Source organism: Mus pahari, chromosome 2 (genome assembly GCF_900095145.1).
Source record: "Mus pahari chromosome 2, PAHARI_EIJ_v1.1, whole genome shotgun sequence".
Taxonomy (NCBI): domain Eukaryota; kingdom Metazoa; phylum Chordata; class Mammalia; order Rodentia; family Muridae; genus Mus; species Mus pahari.
Window position 1 is genome coordinate 158654867 of NC_034591.1, and position 23463 is coordinate 158678329.

The 23463-nt window shown below is 39.6% G+C and overlaps 1 protein-coding gene across 16 annotated transcripts in view; it reads right to left on the bottom strand.

The window, feature by feature from the left end:
- Positions 1-23463, bottom strand: part of Sox5 (SRY-box transcription factor 5) — a 943592-nt gene that overhangs the window by 259121 nt on the left and 661008 nt on the right. The window lies entirely within an intron of this gene.

The window sequence follows — 23463 nt, forward strand, 5'->3', positions numbered from 1 at the left end:
TGTGTGTGTGTGTGTGTGTGTGTGTGTGTGTGTGTGTGTGTGCAAGGGCCATAGGTGCCAAGTTGCCCTGGAGTTGGCTCAAGTCCCATGTAGACAAGAGCTGCCCACCATGAGTGCTGTGAACTGAATTTGGGTATTCAGCAAGGACAGCAGGTATTCCTCACTGCCAACTCATGCCTCTATCACTTACCACCTATTCCTTAAGAGAGATAACTTTTTCTTTTTTATTGTCTTTTTTATTATTTCAAACGAAATTAAGATTTAACTGTATTTCGATCATATTCCACCTCTCCCTCAAATCCTTCCAGATCCCCTCTCCTGCCCTCCCTACACTTCAGATCACATAAATCTTTCACCTTTTAATAAAGAGTTCAGTGACTGATATTTTTCATATAAGGTTTTGAAAATAAAGGGAGTAAAGATACCTCCATGATTTAATTTATCACAGTTATGTTAGTCTCAGGGCCTTTGTTTATGTTCCGGTTCCTATCCATCAACCATAACCTTTTCCCTATATAAAATGTTTCCATTCCATGAGATCTCTTTGCACATGATTTTGCCCAGTTTCAGCTGATTTTACTGAAACTAAGTAAAATTAACCAGTAATAAAGTCTTCTTAGAAGCACTATTAAGTATTTTTACTTTAAAATCATTTTTTTAACTTTAAAATCCCTTAGTCACCAGTAAAATATTGATTTTAAAAAGTGGTGAATGGGCAAAACAAAACATTTATTGAAAACATTTTACAGCCCATTTGAGATAAATGTTTAAGTACTTGGGTTTATATACAAATATACTTTTAAAATAAGACATTTATCTCCCAACTCAAAACACAGACAATAGTCCTCTCTCCCATGATAAGGTCTTGGCTCCACTGGCATTCCTTCACTGTAACAAATACTTCATAGACCCAGCTTACACACAGGAGAGAGATTTATTTGAGCTCGTGATTTGAGAACTTTTACTTCGTGATACAGGGGAATCATTGCACTGCTTTGGGGCAAAACTGTTTTCTGAAACTGAACTCCAGGAAGAGGATGAGAGGAGTTGGGCCCTTCATCCCTTAAAGGCTGCACAGGCACAATGACAAGAACTCCTACCAGGTGTCACCTCAGTGTTTTCTATCACTTCCCATACTACCATGTGGGGACCAAGTTATTACACATGGGCCTTGGGAGAATGGTCTACATCTAGAATTTAGCAGTTCTATTTTATGAATCTCATATCATTTTTTTCTGCTTATACACAGTAATGTACTTCACCAGTCCCTGTCATTTCAAAGATTCCAGTTGTCTCTAGCAATAGTGTTTCAACTTCCAATGTATCTGTGTTACATGCCTGAGAATATTCACACTGTCCTTTCCTTCTTATGGAGGAATTATTATATCTTAACTTTGTTAAGTGCAGTGTTAATAACCACTACATTGAATTTAAACAGTAATCCTCAACTATTACAACTCAGATAATTCTTATATACTATACACCATGAGACATGTTCCTTTAGGGTTATTTTGTTTAGAGAACAACTAAAATTTAATCAGTACATGAATTGGGAGGGTGACAAACAAAATTGGGCTAAATTGGTGTGTTCATGGTGCATATCTGAAAATCCACATATTTCTAGGGAGTTATATGCTTGCATGTGAACAAAAGATCTGTGAGGGGATGATCAAGAAAAACTGTTGCCCAACTTCTTCCAGGAAAAAAAAAAAGAAAAGGCTATAGGCTGGTCAAAGTTGAGTGACAGGAGTTAGAATATAAACATGTTTCATTAGATACACTTTATTCTAACTTCATCAACTCTGTGCATGTGATACTCTCCCCACACATAAGATTCACCTCTATAAACACAATCATTTGAAAGGAAGGAGGACACTTGAGACAAGCCAATGAAAGTTCATGCCATTTAAATACATCTTTCAAAATATTGTGGATTAGCCTGAAATTGAGACTATTATAAATTCTATTGAAAAGTGTTTTCATTGATGATATGGTTATATTATTCATTAATATGAGAAATTTAAAACCAATATCGGATTTGTCTCTAATTTTGAGGCATACATTTTATAGGCAAGACCTTGCACCTCATGGTCAACATAAAGCAATTAGGCAGGCCTGTGATTTTTTCATTTTATAATTTGTAATTTTACTGGACGAATAAAACTCCTGAGTTCCAGGCAATCACAATAGCAAATGAATATTTTTAATTTTTCAGAATTGAAATAACTGTACATTTCAGCAATTTATCCATAGAAAATTTACAGCATTTTCTAAAACCCTTACTTCACTCCAACATCAAGATCAACCCCAAGGTTTGACAATACCTTAGAAATAAATAACCCTTAGGAGTTAAAATATTCTTCTAAAGGAAAGAATTTAACCCCTAACCAAATATTTCAACTCACCCTCAGGGAGAAAGCAGAGATGCTCAGAAAGTGAATCTGGGACAAGAGGAAGGCTGTAAAACTCTGGGAAGTGCACAGCATTTCTAGAATCATACAGTGCTGTCTCTGGTCCTATAACTTGTTCTTCTTTTATTTTCTCTAAGTTGATGTCAATCAAATGCACAAGAAACCATATAGCACACCGCCAGATACAGGCAGGAACAGTGCTTAGCATGAGCACATCTATAACGCAGACATGGCTTCAGGCTGCATTGTGAACTTAGGGCTCTTACGATCACTTCCTATGTGCTACATCATAATACGAGTTCCCTTTAAAACTCGCACACATAAATTGTCACTCTGCTGCTTTCAGGCACAATGAAGGCTGATCTTGGCAACCTGTAAAAGTGCCCAGTCGAAAATTACTAACAGCTGGAGATGACAGTTGTTTTAACAGCTGAGCTGACAGGATTAATTTAAATGCACTGAAATCAAAAGTATGTAACACCTGTTTAGCCATTCGACAAGGTAGGCCAAAGAAGAAGCAGCGCGCCAGGATTGTGTCTCTCTCCTAGAAGGACAGAGGGGCATCCAAGGAGAATGTCACCTTTTTTGATGGAGGTGGGGTTAGAGATTTGCAGCAGTGAGGCTGGCCAGCCTTTATCAGTTTTTAACATCTGGTTCCTATAACAGAATGTCTTCCCTTTCTTCCTTCCCTGTCCAAGATCTTTGACCCAAACTCAACAGTGGATAAAGATCACCAGATTTCAAAGGTGCAGTTTCTGAGTAGAGCTTCCTGGGAACTCTCCTGGGTTAATTAATGTATTCTCTTTGAGCTGCACAGCCACGCAAGATAATGTTTTTTTTTTTTTTCCTTTTTCTCTCTTCTTATCTTTGGTTCCAAATCTATCATGTCACAGGAGACTTTGCTTTCAGATGGTTGCCAAAAAAGCATGCTCATAGTTGGGTTTGTGTAGTACATTTGTCAATGTTGATTGTTTTAAAGTAAAAATCATTTCTCTGAAAGTAGAAGTATCAAAATGATTTCCAAAAACATGGGACTACAAAGAAAACCATGTAGGTGCCAGTGCCAGAGCGCTGTGATTTCTTAAAATGGTATAAACATAAACGTATTATTCTTATGAGCATGAGCTCATCAATGAAGTAAAACCAAACATCTTAACTCACAAGGCTTTATTTCTCTTCACTGACAGGAGTTAATCTTCAAATTTACTTAGGAATATAAGTATTACTTTCCCCCATATAAAGAGCTTAAGATTAAGATTGCCAATGTTCAAACCTCAAAAGCTATCCCTTTAAAGCATGATTCCAAAATTGTCCTCCTGCTATATGCATGCTATGTGAACTGTGCAGCATAAGTGTATTACAAAATTCTGTTTTGCTTCATTTCAAAGAAAACTCATTCCTGTTTTATGAATCCAGAGAATAATTATTTTGAGGCTAAAGGTGTTTTCTTTCTTGCTCATGTCCTGCCTGACACTGAAAACTTCAGAGAGAATGAGGTTTTTATGCTCATTTGGCTTAGAGCCAAAATAAATATAGAAGACAATCATATTTCCCTTTGTGTCCCACTGAAGTCAATATAACATGTGTAAAAGACATTATGCTGAGCCCCAATTTTAAAATATTAGAAAAAACTTGAGAATTTTAAAATGCCAGATTAAAGTGAGGTACAATTAAAAATGTAGTTTACAGTTTTGTTTTGTTTTTTAATTTGTGGACATGTGGGTGCGTTTTATATAAAGCCCAACTGATATGCACACAACACTAGAAGTTTTGATATTTCCTCACAATAGATTCAGTGTTAGAAGTACTTTTAAAATATCTCATTTATAATCAACCAGAGTAGCCTGTGTTGTTTGGTTAAGTCTCAGGGATCTACCCCAACCCCATCAACCCACAACTCAAAATGAGATAAGCTACTTCAAGTGGTGGACTGATAATCTATGGTGTTTGAGACAGTAATTTGTCCTCTCTTATAGGGTACTTCCATATGAACTCTTTACATGTACGCGCACACACACATGCACACTCACATGCCTGTGCATACACACACACACACACACACACACACACACACACACACAGAGAGAGAGAGAGAGAGAGAGAGAGAGAGAGAGAGAGAGAGAGAGAGAGAGAGAGGAGCTTCTAAAAATAATAGGTTTTTTAAAGATATTCACTCTTAATTATCTGCCCCCTTAGCCCCTCCTCAGAAAATCTACAGGAAATACCAACATTTGAGATATGAAATTGTCCTTGGTTATGCTCAAAACAATACAGATGTAAGGTCTACATAATTCAAGACAACGAAAACAATGGGAATGTTAAATTACTTTAAATGCAGTCATTCTAGATAAGTCCAAAAACTGTTGAATTCCCAAGAAATGTGTGATTAAAATTGGCTATTTGTAAATCTTAAAGATCATTTAAATATTATTATTATTATTATTATTATAAAACTGTCATAACTGAATTACCCTGGAAGGTTTTCTTCAGATAATTATAATTCCAATCAGGAATTTGAGGTGTACATCATAAAACAGCTACTAATGCCATCTCCTTCTACAGTTCATTGTCCACAAACATGTGGCCAAGTAGAGCCTGAGCATGCAAGTCTCAAGAAACTCTGGATGTGATGTTAACCACTAAATTTTTCTGCCATCATTAAAGTTATAACTCTGTCAGGGACAGTAAAATTGCCCTGATACATATTAACTAACTTGCATCAAAATCCCTAATAAGAACTGGTTCTTCGACACAATTCTGATAGAAATTTGAAAAGAGAAAACACAGATGGGGGATTTTTTTTTCTCTAGAAAGAAACATTGATAATTTGAAAGACAATCAGTTCTAATTATTAGATCTCTTTACAGAAGGAAACAAAAAAAAATAAGCCTAGAAATATCTGTGCAAGCTCAAAACTAAACCAAAGCATATGGCAGAAAGAACAGAGCACTATGCTCACATGAGGTCCCCCCTGTACTGGAAGGGGAGGTAGGCTAGCAGAAAGAACAACCAGTTAAACCCCATTAAGGGGTTCAAACTTGAATTATCAAATTTCCATTTCCTGATGGTTAACTTTGCCTAAGCAGGCGACTGGAGATGCACTATACACAAATCTGCACTAAAATACTTCTCCTTGAAGGCTCTGAATCAAGGGAAAAAAAAAGAGGAAAAAAAAAAGAGAGAGAGGGCAGTCAATGACCTTCAAGGGGCCCTGGTGACAACACAACAGAGTCATTGCTAAAGGAAGAAAAATTCCTCAAACCTCACTTCTTATTTCTCCTTAATTCAGTTTTGTATTAACAACCACAAACGTATCAAATAGTTTCAGAAAAGTGAATTGTATTTCCCAACCACTTGGTTCTAGGAAAAAAATCTTTGGGTGTTTCCTTTTCATGATTCTTTCAAAGTTTTCAGTCTATTGGGCATACAATAATAATTGTTATTCTATTCTGTCTAATGATAGACCCTTCAACTTTTATCAAAGAAGAAGCAGCCTTCCCCTCTTCTTATTTCTTTACACAACTCAGAGGCTCAAAGAAGATAATTACAAACAATTCCTCAAGAATGGTTCAGTTAATGTTAATTTATACAACAAACTAATTACTGCCAAATGGTAAGAATCACATGTGGAAGTCCCTTCTCCCACGCACACAACTCAACCAGCGGCCATCTGTCTTAGCTCCGGAGAACTCAGGGACGCCCAGAGAAGACTAGGAGAGGAAGGGTGTGGGCTCCTCAGTTCATTATCCTCCCAGCAAACCACAGGCCTGAAGGACCACACGTGTGCAGGGTTGGCCAGTTTCAGGAAATGCAAAGAGACGTACACAGACAGAAGGGCATTCAGTGAGAGCACATCAGTTCTCTCTGCAGGTACAACCCACTTCAGCAGGCAAAGGGTGCTTTGTATCTAGGTTCATATACAAGCTACGTGCTTTCAAATGTCATTTACATCTGTTTATCATTTCCCTATGCAAGGAAGTATTGATGATTTTTCTTCAGGGTATCAGTATTTTCTGAATTAAGACATAATTCAGTCTATATCTGAAGCAATTAAAATAATCCTCTTACATATTATAACTTGAGAGATACTTGTTAAATTATCATTGAAGTTATATATATATATAATATATACATATATATATTATATATATATATATATATATATATATATATATATATAGAGAGAGAGAGAGAGAGAGAGAGAGAGAGAGAGACGTTTTTACATTGAATTGGGCTGAAATATAATAAGTTCAGCCAAATATGGACGATTCTTTTTCTTTAAAATGACAAGGTGAATCTTGGCATGTAAGCAATAATATCTTTTCAAATGGAATTTAAAAAAACTAAGTAAGAGTAAAAGTATATTAAAATGTATTTTTTATAAGTCAAAAGAACAATCACAGATGCCTTTCAGCATCCAAAACTCTGAACAGAGACATAAGTCCTTGTCAAATATGCAATGAGTAAAAAACAAAATGAGAAGGCATGTGGTAGTAAAATAACATTGATTTCCCCTTACGTTTAGGCCTCTGGAATTCAAATGTAGTTTACATGAATGTTCTCACCTCACTACACTGGATGTTTTCCTTCAAGTATGTGCAGGTACTTAGCTGATGCAGGAAAAGAACCCAAGATAAACCTGGAATCAGTGACAGTAAAGACTAACTTCCTCCTCTAGCAGAGATGCTCATCTGGGTATGGAGAGATGTCAGGAGAAAGGATGTACAACACAGTGGGACCCCACTGCCCAGAGTGGGGAGACTGAAATGGTATTTTACTTGAAGCTCTTTCTTGAATTTATTTCATCAAAGTTGACACAATTCTAGGCTAGAATTAGCAATCCTTCTGCCTTTTCTCCAAAGTGCAGGAATTACAAAATGCATCACTATGTTAAACTCTCCCTCTCTCCCTTCCTCTCCCGTGTGTGTGTGTGTGTGTGTGTGTGTGTGTGTGTGTGTGTGTGTGTGGTGTGTTTAGATGTTGTACCATCCAGAATTTAATAACAGGAAAAGTCTTGCATGATGAGGCTATGTAACTCAAATCAAGTCCTAGCCATCTAAGCACAGTGGTGATCTTCTCTTGCTGTTGTCGTAGAAAGGACGTGAGTAAAATCTTTTTATCTACAATTGTGGTAAAGTAGCTGTTAACACCTTCTCGTGGCAGGAGGTACCATCTCCTCACCTGGATGCTATATGTGGCCAACCTGGTGCTCACATGCACTGGAGAGGATGCTAAGGGACAGGTAGGGTAAAGATGACCAGGGTCTCAGTCATGGAGAGGAAGTGTGGCTTTTCAACGATGTTTCTGCATGTGGTCCTTCACCTGTCTTCCTCTCAATCCCCTTAAACTCACTGCTTAGCCACTAAGTTCCAACTTGCACAAAACTCTCTCTTTAGACTCTGTCTTTGTTGTGAAAGAACATTTCTTTACCTGTCCTCATGAGAAACAATCTGCTGGTAGTTTAAAAACTATCGATTGCCATTATTTTATTTTCAAATAAAGGGAAAATGAATAATCATCTAAGAAAACACATGGAATAATTAGGCAAACACTAGCACCCAAGTCTCAATCCTTGATATTTTATCCAGGGGGCATCTAATAGGACCACTACCAAGAGCCCCTGATTTAGGCCTTAAGTTAGGATGGAAAAGGCTCTACCTGCTATTTAATTAAGTTGTTTAATCTAGAGTTGCTCTGTTAGCAACACTGGTTCTGGGCAGACTAGACCTACATTCCTACTCTTTGGGAAAATTGTCATAGGATATGTAGATTAGAGAGCAAGACAGCAAACATTTAGGCAGTTGAGACTAGACTTTTTAGCTCCATCAGCCTGATAATGCATTAAAATTATTTAAAAAAATTGAACATGGCCAGAAACCAATGAAACTTTATAGACAAAATGTGACTATAACAGATTATTTACTTATCACAAAATAGTCTTTTGATTATTCAATATTTAAAAATAGAAGACCTACAATCTATTCTCTGCTCATAGAGTTCACTGGACTGTGACCCTATGTGATGTCCACTCTCCAAAAGGTCAAAATATAATTGGGAGAAAAGACAGACAGACTTCTTAAGAAAGAAGGACAGAGGTTTAAATATTTGATGACAAGATGGAAATATTAATTAAATGTCAAGGATCAACAGTTATGAGTTAAAGAAAAATCACTACAAGTTAACAATATAAAAAGAAAGCATGGTAGCTGAGGGACTAAATGTAAATGAAGACTTATTAGAACAGGGTTTTACAGAGGGTCAGGGTAATATTCAAATATGGGAAACAAAGATAGAGGATTAAGAGAAACAGGAAGTGAGCTCACCAGACTGGAGACAGACAGGAAGTGAGCTCATCAGGCTGGAGACAGACAGGAAGTGAGCTCACCAGGCTGGAGACAGACAGGAAGTAAGTTCATTGAAGCTTCAGGTGAACCATAACTTCTTTATTAAAACTCTGGGAAATGAAATGTATACACTTGCAAAAGTACCACTTCCCATACACACTGAGGCTCACACTGCTGATTCTTGAGGAGACTGTTGAATAACATGACTGCCAAATCCTTCAGCCTGTTCCCCATGACCTTTTCTCCAGCAAACTATATATACAAATGAACTACATACTACGGTCAGCATGAGATCTGTGCATGCTAGAATAAATATATCATTTGTTCTATCTGTACGTATGTCAGAATTAAAGAAACATATTTTTAAATTGAGGTTATAGTTACAGAGTAAACAAATTATAGCTCTGTTCAGTTATTTTTTTTTATTTTGTATTATGGGTCAAAATATGACTCAAAGATATCTATGATTATTTTTTTAGTACCCAAATAAGCTTTAGTTTAGGTATTACTTATTGCCATTATGATCACAATCAGTTTCAACCTTCCAAACAGATAGTATTAAACAAAAGTACAGTGATAATATATGCTATCCTTTATAATCTTAATGAGTGAAGAAAAAAATGGTTGAATAAAAGAAAGTAAAATAATACACCTCTAGATTATTTGCTGATGCACAAAGGAAAGAGTTTTCTCTTTCTTTTCAGCTGTACATTTCTTCATGCACCCAGTGAGGAGTAGAATTGAGATGGGATGGAAGCAGATTAGAAGAAGCCATGTTATGGAGAGATGGGTTCAGTAGATGTGGCAGTCACTTTTGCTTAACCACATATAAAGAATGGGCTGAAGTAGTCACAGGAGCCACACCACCTCCAGAGATGAAAACAACACGTCTGCTCATGTGTCAACAGGCATCACAAAAGCAATTTGGTCAAATATTGCATAGGAGTAACGACTTCACCTCTGAGCTCTCATGCTGCCTCCCTGCCAAACTGTCCCCTAGGATCTGAAATTCTTGATCTCTTTCCTGAAATGTCATAATCAGGTTGAGAATAGGAGCTATATCTTTCATTTCTGTCTCCCCATTAACCCAAACAATAATCAACGTATATCATGAACCCAATACAAGATGACAGTGTGTGTAAGTAAGGGAGCCTAAGAATTAAGGTCAAGGCCACAGAAAAAGAAGTATAGATTCTACATTGGGCTTTGCAAAAAAAAAAATATACACAGGATGGCAAAAGGATAAAATAATGGAAAATTAAAATACAGAATGTAAATGAGAATTCCCATTCTGTACACTTGGTTCAACAAAACTTAATGTGGGCAAAGGTTACAGAGATTCATCAGGAGAGGGCTGGCAAGATAGCTAAGCAGGGTAGGACAATTGCCCCTAAACTGATAACCTGAGTTCAATCTCTGGGACCCATATGGTAGAAGGAGAGAATCACCTCCTGTAAATATTCCTTTGACCTCACATATATATTGTGTTATTCCCCCAACCTTGTAAAATAAATAATTGCAATAAAAAAGAAATTCAGCATGACATATAGGTTATCTTAAATTTAGAGTAACAGTATTAATATTGATATTATTATTTTATTATTTCACATATATGTTTGTACATGCTTTATATATTTTATTATGTGTATATTGTTATATATATTTATTTTACATATATATTATTTTACTTATATATTTGTTTGTATATTTATATATGCAAAATAATAATAATAATGTGGAGAGATGGGTTGGCAAAATCATTTCTGATAAGTGTAAATACTTACATAAAAACATATAGAGCAAAGATGGAAATAGAGAGCATGTCTTCCACAATATCAGACAGCACTTCTCATTGCTTAGAATCACAGACACCTCAAAATACACAGTGTAGAATTCCCTTTATAATGTAACAGATTTTAAAAACAGTAAACACATTAATTTAAATGAGACTCACTCCTCTTACTTCACTGATACTGTATATTAATCCCTAACTATGGTCTCTGAATAAAAGAGTTGGACTAAAAGGTAGGGTTGCTGTTGGTGGTGGTGGTGGTGGTGGTGGTGGTGGTGGTGCTGTTGTTGTTGTTGGTGGTGGTGGTGGTTTTGGCTTGATTTTTGGCTCCTCACTTGAGCTGTGTATCCCTAATCATTCTGATGAACTACAGGAGCAGACATGAACCAGTGGTGATACCATGCTCAGTGGCAGTGCAGAAAAAGAATAGTGATGGCCAAGGTGAGGCAATGTGGAGTCAAACAAGAGTGGACACAGCCACGGCCTGCCGTGATTACGTTGAACGGGCTGCTTCTTTTTCTTCCTCTGATTTAGATAGTTGCCGCACTAATGCTGAGATCTGGCCTCACCTTTGTATACTTTTCTTCTGCCCCAACATGTGACCTAAGACCTGTGCCCAACCTCCTAGTTAGATGGGCTTCTCTGCTGAGATGTGGGACCTTTTGAAGTTAAAGAAAGGAGACGGTAAGGTGAGACAGTGGAACCAAATAGAAATCCTTTGAAAGAAATCAAAACTCCAGTTGGAAGAAGTATGCACGAGGTCACTTCCTGCGTATTTGCCTTCAACCTGTCCCCATAACTAAGGGTGAATAAAACCATCAGAGGACTGGGGACAGTGGCACCGCACATGCCTTCCATACATGGTGTTGAAAACAAATGAAGAAGAATCTTTCAAGTAAATCTTACAAGACAGCATAATTCCTCAAGGAAAAACGCTAACAGGGCTTTAACCCATCAGTAATATTCATTACTGCTACCCAGTAAGACACTAAGTTCCAGTCCAGACTGAGAGCTCTGTCCTGCTACAGTAAATGGATGCCCAGTATTGGAGCTCTTTCCCAGCCACAGACTTCCATCTTGCATAGAGGTCAACCCTGCTGTTATGTTAATGTGTGGGAGAAAACTCACACATGGACTAAGTCAGGGCTCCATATCAGGCATGTTTACATAAGCCTCCCGCCAACTCACGCTCCTTGGAAGGGCAAAGAAAAACATCATTTGTGTATTATCTTGTTCATCACTTATGATAACAAAAATTTTCATGTTTTACTTCAGAGTCATACCGTCTTAACTGTACATTCCAAACCAAGAAGGATGAAAGAGTGAATGGCTTTGAAAGTCCCCTGCATTTTGGTGCACTGATAGCAGGGGCAGTCTCCATCCGAGAGTTTACGTAGAAATGTGTGCAGTAACTTTCTCCACAAAGACAAAACAAAAGGAGAAAGTTCAAGAAAAGGTTCTTCACCCCTCCTCATAACTGTCAGGCAACTTCTATTGACCAGGAATAGCACACAGTAAACACGCCAAACAAAAGGAATAATGAAAGATGTATTTACTTGCTCAGGGCCTTGATTTTTCTTTCTATTTCGTACACACCCACACGGAAGAGTGTGCATTGTGTTGACAAATAACCACAGAAGCCAGAGGGAGGAGGGGAGCAGAGAGGAGCCTGGCAGGTATGTGACTGTTGTCAGTTGCCTGGCACTGTAGAGACAGCATCCCCCCCCCAACACACACACACATACAGACACACAAGTCATACACCCACATGAAAGATAGGAAATGGGCTATGGCTACACGGGTCCTGACATGTGGTAATTCAATGTGGGGAGTCAGGAAAGGTTAGAAGGCAGTAGTCAGGGTGTTTCTTTGTCTCTAATTATGTAACCCTTTGTATTTGCTAAGGAAGAAGTGAATTGTGTTCTAGAGTAATCTTTTAGCAATGTTCAGTGGTCGTATGACAATTTGCTATAGCCCCAAACCATTTAACATGGAGCTGTTTGTTACATTGTTTTCGGAATGGTTTATCTCACAGATGTATGTGGATAATTAATATAAAATTGAGATGTTTTAAGGCTCTTCTGCATGTATTATCTAAAGCACAAAATGTCCTCGGCAATATACATAAATTGGGAGTAAAGTGCGTAAACTGCGACATCATCGTGGTCCTTTTCCCCCTCGTTTTTGGCTTTAAAGCCACAAGGAGAAAAATGGCTGTGTCCTGTGTGTCTGGGCCTTTCTCAGTGACTCCAGCCTAACACTACATAAACGTTTATTTCTGCATGACTTCTCCTCTCCGTGATAAGGGAAATGTCTATCACGGATGGAAATAGGCGTGGTCTAGGGATGATCAGCACGCACACAAACTTGTCTGCAGCAATTCTGCCATCATTGCATCGAGGCATGTTGTCTTGGACTTGGAAAAGAAGTAAGTGAAAGAGCTGGGTGAATTAGCTGCCTTTCAAAATCAGGACTGTAGGGAGAAGCGCCATACTCCATTCCAATGAGGCGCTCCCTTCGGCTCCCAAAGTTTGTGGTCCAAACTCAGGAGTACAAGGCACAAGCTGGTCTCCAAGTACAGCAATGACATAGGCCATCTTAATCAAAGCAAAGTGTCCAGGTCATATGCTTCTTCTATTTGGCCTCAGCCTCTCTGCTCCCTCATGCTGCTGGCCATATTTCTCCTTAACATGGAGGGCAGCGCACAAGGTGCTTGGGGGAGTCCTCGAGGTCTCAGGACTCTGGGAGCAGGTGGCAGAGGCGGTTCTGAGTGGCGCTCTCCACTGCCTCCAGAGCTGTCCGTGCCTTCTTCATCAGAGAGTCCTATTAGAAAAAAGGACCAAGCATCCACTAGAACAAAGCTAAGCAGGCCTATTTAATTAGGGCAAACGCTTGATACCCACTTCTCCGTGTTAAACACACAGCCACGCAGGCTTGGGAGGTCTGATTAATTTTAATATGCATGGTTGTGACAAGTGCCTCGGGGGTAAGAGAGTGAAAAACACACATGGGCACGCAAACACGCTAACTCCTCAGCCAGGCTGGAGTCGACTTCAGAGCGATGCTTGGAAGGGCTGCCTAGATTAGAGTGATAACATTCAGCTGGGGTTGGGACCTTCCTTGTGAGAGAAGGGAGGCCTCAGAAACAGGTGGCTGGCTCTTCATTCTTTAATAAATGATATCCCCCAAAGCCATGATCTATGATCAGCAAGAAGAGCTGCCGTGTTCCCCCTTGTGATTATTTATAAATATGCAGCCAGGGTCCGCAGGTCTCCTTTTGAGGGGTCTTTGCTTTGAATCTGAAGGCCTGAGATTGAACACAGGAAAAGGAGCTATACTAGATATCAGAAAAAATTAGAATTTCTCTGGTAAAAAGGAATGTTGGCTCTGGTCTATACGGTCCTCTCAGTAGACACACACATGTTTAAATAGGAATCTTTAGAATGAAAGTCCTTGTCTTATTTAAAGATACAAATATCTATCTTAAAAAATAATACTAGCCTATGTACAGAGGATATAGATGATTATAGACCCTAAACTTGGTTGCATTTCACTAGCCAGAATGCAAGTTCTAATTGACCATAGTATAGAAGACATGTCGCTCTCATGGTCTCTAGACCCACAACCCTGGATTGCAGCTCAAGACCCCACCAAGTAAAATGGATTCCCATAAACAATCCCTGAGCCCTCACGATCCAAACCTGAATGTCTTTCATGAAAATATAAATACATTTTCTATAACACTCAATGAACTCAAACAGATCGGGCTAAACTGCCATGGTGGGTAGCACTTGACAATGTGTGGGAGTGGACAAGACTCACTTCAAGGCTTCAAATATAGCTGTTCGAACACTCCTTCCTGAAAAAGTACACTCACTCTTCAGCATGTGAGAGCATGGTCTTGTCTCAACCTTTGAAAAATAAGCTCTCTCCTTTATCAACATTTTATGAGTGTTGATTTCCATATCGGGGTGCCTTTGAGAAGGGGTGCCCCTGGGTTAGAGTCTAGCTTGCTCAACAAGAAGAGAGACATTTCCGAGTGACAGACGGCACAGTTGAACACAGAGCCACAGAGCTCGAGGCACAGCCCCTGACAGCAGCTGGAGTGTGAGGAACAAAACTTTAAAGAGATCCATTGAAAAGTCCCCTTGTTTGTCCTTCATGGGAACAGCACTCACAAAGCCTCTTCAGGGTGTACTTTGTCAAAGGGACAGTGAACAAGGAGACAAACGCACCTCAAACCTCTGCCAATTAAAGTATCTTTAGGCTTTCCCGATGTAGTCACTGCTTTTTTTTTTTTTTTTTTTTTTTTTCTTCTCTTTCCTGCCTCATCAAATGCAGTGTTAAAAACAAGAGTTTCAGAGAGCCCTTCTCTGCACAGGGCAGAGGATGCTGTGGGATTCTTTGAACTGAGATTACAAATCTTTATTGTTTCCCCATGATAACTGCTAACTGTAGCTGCTGAGGTGAGACTGATCCTGCATCTCTGTCTCAACTCCTCTAATAAAACAATGAGGCTTGATTTAATTTGTAAAGGGAGGCTGCATGCTGGACATCCGAGTGCTAGGAAGAGGCATCGTTATTACTCTACACAAATGCTGGGCATGCAATACCTCTGGCCGTGGTCAGAGGGCCCAATACCACGCACGCAGATTCATCTTGTCAGAATGACTGTGTTTGATACTGGAGTGTTCCACGGACTCGGCATGCCTACGTAAGCCGCTCTAAGCTGTGTCATGCCTACGTAAGCCGCCCTAAGCTGAACAGTAACCCGGAGGAAGAGGGCTTTGCATCCGTTTGAGGATGCACAGCTACATACACCAATACATTTGCATTGCGAATTGAAGGGACACCAACTGACACACGCATTTTTTTTTTTCTGGAAAATTCCTCATGTTCTGTGGAAGATGACATCAGGTACAATGGATTGGGTTCATGGCTGGTACAGATATGGAAAAGATGTATCGTACAGTAAAATGCATATACGTTTCCAATTTTTGGAAGAGGCCAGTTTGACAACGCTCTGTATATCTATTTCAGTTCAAAAACAAATAAACAAAAAACCAAACAACAACAACAAAAAAAGAGAGAGAGAGAGAAAAATACTGTCCAGGCCAGTCCTGTTAGTGGTGAATTCTGTTCCCGTCCCAACCACAGGCCCATGCCTCATGGGGACAGAGGGAATGAAAACTTGCCTGTCTCCACTCTGGTGGTCTGAGGGTGACTCTTGGGGTTGAGGCCAGAGATGTGGTAAGGACTGTCGTGAACTAGACTTTTCCAAGCTTGGTGACTAACTTCAGTGGCTCTCACAAGAGAGGAATTGTCTGTAAGCCCTATTCAGTAGCACAAGGAATTGCTTTCCATAAAGTAACACGGGAGGCCTGGGACCAAGTGCCATGTTCCTTGGGCCTTCCAAGGCAGGAGCAGGAATTGTCTGCGGAGTTGGGGGAAATCTCTCGGTTGTGTGCATCAGTGCCACGAATTAAAAAAAAAAAAAAAAAAAGTCACAACTGGTGTCTTCCTCACACAATGAGCATGCTCAATTGAGGAATGAGGCAAGGCAGTTCATGGGAGGCTCAGTCAAGGAGAGGGAACACAAAGAGATGCAGACAGTAAGTAAAAGTAGGCATATGGCAACCTGAGAGAGAAACACACAGTATACCCACACACATGTAACATGTGCACAGAGCAGTAAAATTTGAGACAGCCATGAACCTTTGGGTCCTGATATTTAATTTTAGCACACATTCCCCCTTACAAGGGGAATATAAGAACCATGCCAATTGGATGTTAGTGCCCCATCCTACTTCTACTCAGGTCACAATATATGACGTCCTCCATTATTAATTTGGAGAAATTGTCTTTGTCATTGTCTAGTCATTCTTGATTTAAGACACAGGATATCCACATATTTATTTGGGTGAACATATAAATAAATAATATCAAAGCTGTGGCCTGTTTATGGGTTTGCTAGCTTCTCATTAGCTGTTGGTATTATTGATACTAGATGTCCTCAGTTTCTCTCCTGAGGGATCCTGGGAAGGGAGCACTGTGATGCAGGCTGCCAGTGTACCTGAGGAGTGACATTCCTTAATGAGCCAAGACATGACAGTGTTGGCAACTGGGGCTTCTCCAAACAGACTACACTTTACAAAGTACAGTCCTCACCATTACCTCATCTCCTCTCCTAAGTCACTGAAGACAGTAGTGCCGTCAGCACTGCAGTGAAGGGCAGACAGCACATTGGCACAGTCAGGATAATGAATGAGGCCAAATAAGAACCATACTTCCCCAGTGAAATCACAGTGTAGACGCTCAGTTTTAGGTAAGCTCTCATTCACACAGAGAGTTGACAGGGTCAAGAGTTAGAATAGATGCAATCACATCATAGAATATCACTGAAGGTTTGTAAAGTACTGAATGGTTCAGTAACTAGACAACACACACACTAAATAAGTGCAGGTAATTAGAATTTTAAAAGAACAAAGCATAATGACATTCATGTATGAAACTGTCAGAATGAGACCCATTTGGCTTTGTAAACTAATGAAAAAAAATATTTTTTTAAAAAGGAGGAAAAGTAATTAAGACTGAGAGTGATATTGAAGGCAGAGGAAACAGCAGGGACCAGAGATGCAGCTCAGTGGATAAAGCACTTGCCAGATAACTTGAACCAGTGAGTTTACATCCAAGAAACCCAGGTAAGGCCAGGTCTGCAACCCCTGCTCCAGTGACATGGAGTGGGACAATCCCCAAAGCTTAGAAGTCAGTTAAGCTAGCCTGGGGTATGTGGGGAAAACAATAAGAGACCCAGTCTCAATAAGGTAGATGGTAAGGGACGCCGCCTAAAGTAGCCTCTGCCTCTATGTGTATATGGTGGCAAACGCATTGCACACTCACAAGAACACACGGGCACATACATACACATACACAGAGTTTTGTTTTTAAGTACAGTAGTGTTAAGGCACAAAAGTTTCAGAGAATGCATGCTCATTACAAGTAACTGGACAGACTAAGGAAAGGTGCATCAGGAAGTGCAAGGGCGACGTGGGGTAACTTGTTCCTGGGTTCACTGTCAAGAAGTATGTGAAAGATAGTCCTTCTGATGTAATTTAGGGTCCTCCATACAACAAGAGCAGGGTCAACTTACTAAGATTACTTTTTAAGTAAGAAGGTTGTTAACTTTGATGTTTTAAATGTTGTTTTACATTTATTGATTTAGTGTGTATGAGGAGAGGGCACAGTGAGACCCTGGTGTATGCGTGTGCCTGTGCATATTTGTATGTGTTTGTGCGTGTGTGTGTGTGTGTGTGTGTGTGTGTAAAGGCAATTTGTAGGAAGTGGGTCTCTCTTTCCACCATTTGGGTCTTAGGGATGGAACCCAGTTGGTCACGCTTAGCGCGCTTTTACCAGTCAGACTATCCGCCATCCCAACTGCAGAGCTCTGTGAGGATTAGCTGAAGAACTTACCTAGGACTAACAGGAGGTCGTATGTTTTTCAAGATTTCTCCACTCTATCACCCACGTCAGCAGTATGGCAATAGTAATGAGGGCAATTACACTTACTTTTTACAAAACATTTCGAATATTTAGTATGATTATCTGAACTTTAATGAATATAATATTGGAGTAAAGTTAAATAAATGGCCCTTAATACAGTGTTACATTGTAAGAAGAGTTAAAGGTGGCTGTAACTTCTGCTTCCTGGGAGACCCAGGCAAACTATAGGACATAGGGAGCTAGCATAAACACATTTGCTTTACTGCTACATCTGAAGCTCGATGACACCATCATTATTTTGCTCCTAGACATTTTTCGACAATGATTTTTATTAAAATCTCAAGGTTTTCTCCTCCTCCTCCTCCTCCTCCTCCTCCTCCTCCTCCTCCTCCTCCTCAGTGGCAATTAAACAGTCTACAATAGGTAAGTATGCCCTTAAACACTTTCTGGAAATCTGATCACTTAAGGAGTAGCATTTAAGTTACTTAAGGAGTAACATTAAGGAGAGACTAGCAATTATCACTTCATATTTTTCTAATATTTCAGAGAGATATGGAGCCATGTGAGTACAGTATAGGAGTTGATGTACTATCATGCAAACACAGCAAGTTGTACATGAGACTGTGGATTCTAGACCAGTGGCAACACCAGCTTTGAGGATGACCCTAGGATGTCTTTAATCATCATAGCTCTCATCTGAAATTGGAGAGGAAAGGAATCTAGTTATTGAGGTCATGGGAGATGTCATGTCTCTCTTCAGTTGCCATGCCTAAGAAGGGCTAGTTGATTTGACAAACTTATTACCAAATGAAACACAAACACAACCACAATAGAAAGGCTGACATAATATATGTGGGTTTCTATGAATCTAGAAGCACACGCCACAGTAAGAATGAACAGTAGTGGATGGAAAGATGACTCGATGGCTAAAGGCGCCTGGTTTGAAGCCTGGTGACCCGAGGCTAGTCCCTGGAATGTAGATTGCTAAATAGAAGAACTGACTCTGGCAAACTGTCTTCTGATCACCCTACACACTCAGGCTTGTGTGTGCCCATGCATGCATATATGCATGCACACATTAATTAATTAATTAATTAATTGATAATTTTGAAAGGAATGGACATTAAGAATCTGCAGGAGCAGATCCTTTTTCATAATGACAGCCCAAATTTCTGAAAGACTAAAAACACAAACAGGAACGCGTTATATTTTTCTCCTAAAATATGTTTGAAATTATCTTAATTCCTTACGCAGAAGCACAGGCTAGCTAGAGCAAAGAGGAGGTGTTGTTTCTTCTGTATGGATGCACCTCTCATCCCTGACCGACACGCTCACCTTCTTGGCCTCCCTTTGGATGGCCTAGCCTCTTCTCCTGGCTTCCCTGTCCCTGTTGGCAGGGTGAGGCTGGAAATAATGTGGTCTTTCTAGTGAGATCTGATCCCCCCCACCCCCACCACACAAGAGGAAGCCAAGATGTGAACGCTGCCACTCATAATGATTTCACTGGGCTTAATGAAATTTTCATTACAACCTGCTGCTCGGTTTAATGCCCTTTGACAAACAATGCACAAAGATCCAGAGGAGAGAAAAGGATGATCCGTGATCCTGAGGAGAGAAAAGGATCCATTCTGTGGCATCTGTGTATTTACCACTTAGCTCCAGTGCCTCTGCTATGATGCGCTCTCTCTATGGAGTTGCAACAAGGGCTTGTAGCTAGCTTTCCCACCAACACGTTTGACATTTTCCCCTTCAGACTGATCACTGAAAATTTTATCTTTTGATGCCAGGCAATAAGAGAGCCTCAGCTCAAGTATGTGCCCTACCCACTACCATGGTCCCTTGTAACTGGATGGGGAGGCAGGATCGAGTGGCCAGTCTCATGCATGTCCTATATGCTTTGATCAGTGATGTCTTGAAGGCCAACAGAGCTTCCAGTTACTTTAAAAACTACAATCTCCTAATACACGATTCTGCATGCTTTTCTCTTTGAAATTTATTATATCTTTCTTTCTGAATAAGATCATGGCTTTACTCAGATATAAATTACTTATTTATAAGTCCGTAAATTGTTGTGGCCGCTAGATATCCATTCTTGAAAGCGGCATAGAGGCTCATGACTCTAATCCTAGCAATCAGTGTGCAAAGGCAGGAGAATGGTCAAGCATTTGAGGCCAGGCTAGGATGCTCACTGCGTAGTCCTAGGCAAACAGAGGCTACCATATGAGACCATGTCTCAAAACAATACAGAAAGTAATTTTAAATGCATATAGATTGTTACCAGGGCAAACTATCAGTAAGAGTATGTCTATGATTTTAGATAGTCAGAGCAGGCTCTGTATAACTTGCATATGTGGGTGTAAAGGTTGTTCATGCTCTGTCCTTCAAAGACTGTTTCTGAAACTCAAGAGGGGAGATGAGGGAGTCTGTGTGCATGTAGGTCTGTATGCGTCTGTATGCATATGTGTGTTATATATGAGTATAACACATGTGTGAGTACGACATAAACAGGTTTGCATGTATAGACACACATAGAGACCAAAAGAAGACACTATCAGACTACCATTCTGTGTCCCAATTCCTTTGAGACACAGGCTAGGCTGGTGGCCACCAAGCCCCTGGAATCCTCTTTTCCCTGTACCTTGCACATACATGGGATTACAGGCATTGTGTGATGGCATTGTGACCATTCCTGACTTGTGGGAAGAAGTGACTTCCAGGTGGTAGGCTCTCATGTGTGCGCAACAAGAGCAAGTGCTCTTCGCAGCTGAGAACAAATATTTCTCTCACCCAGACTCAGGCTTCTCAATTCTTGCCTTGTTCAGCATACACTCTCTCCAACATTACTCCATTTAATAACATGTTTCTTCGTATCTGAGAATTTATGTGTTCTAAGAGGAAGAAGTTCTTTGAAGTCCATTACTGATAGAGATATACTAAGAAAGGCCCTCTGGCCTTCATATGCAATCATGACTTCCTTGTGCCAATCCTTCCTGCTATGACCGTCATTCTTGCTATTCCACACCAGTAGCTGCTCCTGGGAATTGTGTTTCTCCTATAATTCCCAGTGTTCCACCAGATCTTTCATCAAGCACTTGTGGGTGCCACCTGCTGCTCTCTTTTCCACTGAGATGTATTCACTGGGTTTAGGTTACTTCTGCCATCTACTTCAAAGTTATGAGTTTATACATCTCCTCTTAGACAACCCAATACAGCAGAGCAATGACAACATCATACACAAGATTTCCTTTAATAGTATCATCTAAAGAGAATCTCCCAATCTTTTTGGAATAAAATATGCAGAACATACACAGGACCCCTTATTATTCCTATTCCATATCCTTGAATTCAGAACATATCAAATACTATGATTTTTAAATTAACATGTGAGGGGAAACACTTTACAACTCCTTCTATGAAGTCAGCATCAAAATCAGAGATGTACATTACTCAAAATAAAGATATGAACTAATCGACCTCATGGCCCTGGATGGGAACAGCCTCAACAAAGCCTAAGCAAGTCAAATACTAAAATAGATCAAGAGAACTATAAAGTGTTGCCTAGTGGGATTTATCACAAGTTTGCTAGGTAGGTCAATGTTGAAAATCTCCGTGGGAATTTAAAGATTAGTGATTGCATGTGTATTATATTAGTAGGTAGTTAAGATCAGTGATTGTGTGTATTATATTAATAGGTACCAGAGCAAAGAAGAAAGTGGGTCCTGCTAGCATCACCCAGGGAAGCCTACAGTGAACATCCTGCCTCCTGGAGGATCTAGAAGCCTGGTTCTTACAGTCAGCAACACAGCAGTGGCATCGTATCTGCTTTCCATGGTCTTAAGAAGTAGCCTACTAGAAGTCTTGACATGTAAGAAGATAAAAAGATAACAAAGCCTTAACTGAGGCATGAAATAAATGTAACTGTCAGTTTGTGAACGGAATGTTTGCCCATGTAGATAATCTCACAGAGTTAGCAAAAAAACTGCTACAACTGAATCTGAGGCTATGGTATGTCTACATATTATCAGCCAGCAAGGAAAATCTGAAATTAATAGTATGATTCTTGTTTATCTTTTCATTTTACATAAAAATGCAATAAACAAGCATAACTGTAGTGAAGTGCATCTAAGTTATGTATGTAGAAACTTTGTAAGAGCCAATATTTTAACAGCTGAGAAAGATTTTATTTGTTGGTGAATGAGAACAGTCACAGCTTCTTTATAATGTGATCGACCGGCACAGCACATTCTCAGTCAAACCAGCATTAGTCTCTGGATATATTCAAACATACTTTAGAGTTTGTGGAAAGAGACAATAGATTCACACTGACCCATAAAACCCTAAGGAAAAGAAAGAAAGCTAGAAGAAGAGGACAACCCCAAACAAGATTTCTTGTTAAGCAAAGCTATGCTCTTGAAGACAGCAATGATATCAGGGCAAGGGGAGCATAATGATTTGAAGGAACAGAGCTCAGAGGGCACAAACAAATGAACACTAATTCAGTTGGTCACCTTCGAAAAAGAGCAAAAGCATTCAGCAGACAAGAGTCACCTTTCAGAAACTACCTAGACACACTGTGACGGCACAGAAATTAAAGGACTGAGATACAGAACCTTTAAAAGAATAACTCAAGAGGGTTCCTAGATCTAGCATGTACAATGCAAATTTATAAAGTGTAGGAGATAATACAACGAAAATATCTCAGACTCTCCATGACTGCTTGGACAAATCAGAACTAAAACCTACAACCATAGTGACAACTGGAAAGCCATTAAAATGTATTTATTTATTTAGCAAAGGAAAATACTGAGAATGAAAAACACCAACCACAGATGGGGAGAATGTTTGTAAATAGATTTCTGATTGAAACTAGTATCCAAAATATATAAAGATCTGAAATTCAACTGTACCAAAATGACTCAATAAACACACAAAAGCACTAAGGAGATACTTCCCCAATGACACAGAGATGTAAAATAAATGCATGAGGAGATCTGGACAAGGAGAGCCATCAGGGAACTGCAAGGTAAACAACAACAAGATCATAATCCATAGCTACTTGAATACACAAAATCCCCAAATTCAACACAGCCAAAGGCTGAGAGGGATGTGGAACAGCAGGACCCTCCCTTTAGTGATGGAAGGAAGGAAGATTTAATGAACACTTTTCAGACAGTTTGGCAGTTCTTTATAAATTCGAGCAACACCTCTCCATGTACTCCGTCATGGTGCTCCCATGAAAATGTATTGGCTATCATCATACGTTGTAAGTCAGACATGACATGTAATCAAAGTACGTCCTAGTCACTTTATTGGTTTGCACACTTGGAACTCGCAGCTGAGGAGAAGGGAGGCTTGCTCTTGAATGCTGGGTGGTTTCAGACTCATCCAGGGTTAAACTGGAATTGTTAACATCTGG